Here is a 5,415-nt window from a genome sequence, read left to right as displayed (position 1 = left end):
ATGTTGATATCACACTTGTTTCTAACTAGTCCTAAGCCTGGCTTTCAGCTCAAGGTTGCAACTCAGTAGTGTGCTCTTTAACCTTTTAATGAGTTGAAGTCCTACTGAATAATCACAGTTAAACAAGTGGAAATGAAATGCATGCATAAAGCTGCACTTGTGCTTAGAGGGATGAACTGCGTGTTTAATATTAAGCACCTAGTTCATTGCTTTATTAGTGTAGTTAAATGTAATGGAACCTATTATACTTGTGCCATGAAAAACTGGCACCGTGAAAATGGCACAAAATGAAATAGTGTCAGTAAGATAAGTTTGTGTCTGCCAAAAGAGATCTTGCATGCCTAAATCTTGAACAACAGCCCCTTCTGCCAGCTTGCCAGCTTAGCATAGTGCTGGAAGCACCTGAATTTCCATCTTGGTTTACAGAGTTCCCCTCATTGAAGGTTGGGCCCAGTGGAGGCCTCTACTAGCTGCAGACTGGTACCTCCACTGCAGTTCGGACCTGTGATGGAGGCTGCCTCACCTTCAGCTAGGGCAGGAGGCTTAGGAGGTAGGTGACTTCCTCAGATCCTCCTGACTGCCTGATGGTTTATGCTTAGCATGAAGAATAGTGAGTGGGATGCAAAGTCTGGGCATTGAGAAGGATGGACTAAAGAGAGTCTGGGTTTATTGCTCAGGGGTATGGACTCAGCCATGGCATTCAGTCTGGGGAGATGTGTGTCATACATAAAGCTTCTTAGTCAATTTTTCTTTAATTGATGGAAAGTCTGTTTAAACTAAAAAGCATATTTTGAAAAATTAAGAAATAGGCATGATGAATCACTCTAGCATTCTTTTCAACGGTCACTGTGTACAGTCATGCAAACTTAACAATGAGGAATTGCAGCCCAGTGCTCCAAGGACATAGTACTGCTGGTGACACAGCTTGGCTCTGGTCACAGAGTGTAGCTACTTCTTCTGTTATCTGGAGTCTTGAAAGGGAGAGGACTGCATGGCACACATCTGACATCTTTTCTATTAGTTAGCTGCTTCTTAGAGCTTACCCCTGAGCAGCCATAGTTGAACTCAGCATTTTTCTTTTGAACATACCTTGTTGCCTAGCTTATGCCATTTGTGACATTCTCTGCACAAATCCATAAAAATTCTTCCTTTTAGAGTAATTCTTCTCATACCCATTTCTCCCAGGGAATACACTGGCACTGCCTATGAGATCATTAACTTTCAGTGCTATTTTACTAGTAAAAAAGTCTGAAAGGTTTGATGTTGAGATGTCTAACCTTAGAGTTTGAGGTCTGGCCTGAGAGATGTGACCTTAGAAGCTAAATGTTTGTCCTCCTTGGAGGCTCCACAACACGGAGTGTTTCATACCCAGGTAAAGAGCCCTTGTCTCCATCCCCTCCTTTCTCCAACTCTGCCTACTCTTCCCAGCTGCTTCTTGGACCCACTTCCAGCGACCCACATAGCAGCAGTAGCAAACCCTGTTATCTATGCTGAAACCAGGGGATAGGGGAAGTGATCGGTTTCTGTATCCTCTTGTCCCTTAAATGGAGCCCTTGACTCAAGAATCATAGAATCATAGAATCATTAAGGTTGGAAAAGACCTCTAGGAACATCGAGTCCAACCGTCAACACAACACTACCACGCCTCCTAAACCATGCCCTGAAGTGCCACGTCTACATATCTTTTAAATACCCCCAGGGATGGCAGCTCTACCACCTCACTGGGCAGCCTGTGCCAATGCCTGACCACTCTTTCAGTGAAGAACCTTTTCCTAATATCCAATCTAAACCTCCCCTGATGCAGCTAGAAGCTGTTTCCTCTCGTTCTATCGCTAGGGACCTGGGAGAAGAGACCAACACCCACCTCACTACAACCTCCTTTCAGGTAGTTTTAGAGACCAATAAGGTCTCCTCTCAGCCTCCTCTTCTCCAGCCTAAACAAACCCAGTTCCCTCAATGTCTCCTCACAAGACCTGCTCTCCAGACCCTTCACCAGCTTCATTGCCCTTCTCTGGACACGCTTCAGCAACTCAATGACCTTCTTGTACTGAGGGGCCCAAAACTGAACACAATATTCAAGGTACGGCCTCACCAGTGCCAAGTACAGGGGCTGAAAGGTAATGGAAGTCTCTGCCAAAAATACCCTCCACCAAATTAAGAAAGCCTGTATTTAATTACCAAGAAAGAAGATGGGACTTACTTAAGGTTATTGTACATCTGACTGTCTGGGTGAAGTCACTGTCTGCTACAATACATGTCTACTTTTTCCAGCTGTATCTGCTGGTCTAATGCATGGTAGCACAAAAAATTTGCTGAGGTTTGGTTCCTAATTCTCAACGTTTAAAATAAAATAGTATTTGTTCCTTGTTTGTTGCCTTGTTTCTTATTAATGCATGACTGATAATCAGGGCTTCACATATCGTCACTTCCAGGGCTGCATTTGAACACAGTTCTTATTTAGTTTGCAGGCATGCATACTTAAAGGCTACTTACTGCAGGTAGTTTTGGTGGCAGATATGCCTGGCACTTCATGGGACTACACAAAGCTTGTTGCGATGCACAAATCTGGAATTATCCCTGGAATTATCGATGCCTTGAGCTGCACAAACACATGAAAGGAGCCTTTTTCCCTGTCAGAAGCAGTTCTTGATAGAGGGTGTTTGAGAGATGCGTGGAGTTCGTCATTCCTACACGGGCTGGTAGTGCATCCCTACAGTTGGGAATTACTGATGAAGCAGATTTGCCTCCCAAGTTTCCAGGTTGTTGCAGTCCCTGCCCTGTGGTGTTGCACTCTCAGATAGGGTCTGTCTGCACTGCCTGAACTCAGCCTATGCACAGTTTCTTTCCCGCTAAGGAGACTTACCTGCGCTGCTTGGTCTCTCTCCTTTGCTTTTGTGCTAAGTAGTGTGTCACAGCTGCATGATGACATTGTCTCTGGTCTATAATCTGAAATAACATCCAAAGAGTCAGATGTCTTCTTTTGTTTGAAAAGAAAATTATGAACAGTTTGTACGTGGGGATCTGAATTCCGGCTGGTTTATGTCAGGGTCTGTGGAACTTTTCCCACTCCTTTTCACCTCTGCAGGAAATTGTATTCGTGCTGTTTGAGTATATTTCCTTGTCATCCATTAAATGACAGTAGAAGCATAATCTAACTTTCTGTTTCCTTTGAGCTGGAGGCACTCACAGTCTCCAAAACCGTTTTCCTTGCTGTTCAGGGTTCTGAAAATAGAGAATAGATAAAACTGAGTAATGACAAAAATCAGGAACATAAATTCCCACTGAATATGTTCCTAATTCCTCAACCTTAGGAATTCCATCCTTTGGACTAAAGGACAGGTAAAAAATATTACGATAGAAGAAATTCTCCTGGAGGGCAGCAGTAGGAGTGGTGATGTGCAACAAAAAGCAAGAGGTCTTACCTCTCGCCACACAAACTGCAAGAAGTTCATGCCAATAGAAGCTTTTAAATTCTTCTGTTGATATTCATGCAAGAAGACTCAGCTTCTTGATGTGTCAGGTACATCAATATTAAAGACACGTTGATTTTAAACTATTCTCCCAATGGGAATCATAATAATTGTTCACATACAAACCCATTTTCAAATAAATTAGTGAAAGGACCATACTCTGAGCTCACAGTGTTAAAGACACATACTGGATCCAACCAGTGGGAACCAAAAAGACTGATTCAGATTGTTTGCAGAAACCCGAGTATTGATGGTCTTAGAAAAGTTTGTGTACACTCAGCAAAGTAGAGGGTACCAGCAATTGTGATAAATATCCAAGCTGACAGTCAGGCTGCCTCAGAGGGAGTGTGGTTGAATTTAACACTGTGTGGAGGAAACTTGATCTGTAACAAGAATCACTTACAGAGGAGCTCTGTGACAAATCCTATCAGCTGCCTAGTGGTAAAGGTGAAGTCTTTAGCCTGATCATTTCTGAGGGCTAGCACTGGCTGGGATTTCTAACAAACTAACCAGCATTATACAAATCAGTAACTTATACAACTGTAACACATTTATATATTTGGGGAAGTGAGAAGGGTCACAAAGGTCAATCAATAGATACAGAGAGGTAAGTTTTAAGAAGCAACTTTTAATAACCTTGTTTGATAATCTTAGTAAAAGGTTATTTAAGATAAATCACTGATGTCTTTTAAGTTTAATCCCTACACTGGACAGCATGCCATGGACAGGCTATTTGTTACTGCATACCTGACATGCTTTGCTTGTGGTACTTCAGCAGTCAGACTCTTTCTCCCACTTCAGCAAGTCCCCTGTGCGTTCATTTGCTTTCTCCATACACCTATCACAAACCCATAGGGCTTCAAGAGGTATGTTGTAAAGTATGAACAAGCAAGTTCACTGCAAGCTGCAAGCTCATACATCTTCCTTTCTGAGAAGAGGAAGAGGAAGAATCAGGCTGCAGAGAATGTTACTGGCAAATGCTGTTATTCCTCTGCCTTAGTCCTTTCTCTTGAAAACTTCAGTCCAGCAGGTCTGTCTCTCTTTCAGCATATTTGCACTGCTACCTACATTCATGGCTTCTGCTGGAAACAGATGTTTGGAAAGCCTATACATGTGCAGACACTAGGAAGTAAGCGATAACTACCTCACTGAAAAGCAAGAAACACTGGGGAGAAATGCTGCGCTTTGAAGAGGCAAACAACGTTTATTCTCCACTGTGTCATACCATTTGCATAGTAAGTCATGGATGAAACACATCACCTGCCTCCATTTCCACAGTCAAGACTAATGCGAAATGCAACTTTGCAAATCAGACCCTAAAACTTTGAAGGTGGTGGACGTCTTTGAGTAGGGTCTATTCTCAGAATCACAGGATCACAGAATCACAGGCTGGCAGGGGTTGGAAGGGACCTCTGGAGATCATGTTGTCCAACCCCCCTGCTTGAGCAGGCACACCTAGAGTAGGGGAGCTATTCAGAACCTAGAACGTATTCAGAACCTACGGCTGGATGACAGGAATAAAACCTCTTCGTCTCCAAGTCCCTCCCTCACTCCCCGTCACCCTGTATGTCAAAGCGCCGAGGTTTCACCTGAGTAAGAAGATGCTGGAAGACGGCTTTCCGTAGGCGATCCCGCCTTCCGCGCGACGTGGCGGACAGCTCTGCGGTTTGCCGGGAGTGCCTCTCGGGGGGCTGCTTGCGGAGGGCGGCGGAGGAGGGAGAGGACCCCCTCGTCCCCGCTCCCTCCCAACGGTCCCCATGGCGCTCAGGGACCGGGACCCCGCGGGACGGCGGCGGCCCCACGCTGCGCGTCTCCCCTCCTCCCGCCTCGCCGCCGGGGGGCTGGGGCGAGGGCACAGGCGCTTGCGGGAGGAGGGGCGGGGCGGCTCCTCCCAGCACCAGGTATAAATCGGGGCTCCGGCGCCAGCGGCCGCGGGGCGAGCAGC

Source organism: Phalacrocorax aristotelis, chromosome 3 (assembly GCF_949628215.1).
Source record: "Phalacrocorax aristotelis chromosome 3, bGulAri2.1, whole genome shotgun sequence".
NCBI classification, from domain to species: domain Eukaryota; kingdom Metazoa; phylum Chordata; class Aves; order Suliformes; family Phalacrocoracidae; genus Phalacrocorax; species Phalacrocorax aristotelis.
Note: the sequence above shows the minus strand (reverse complement) of the source record.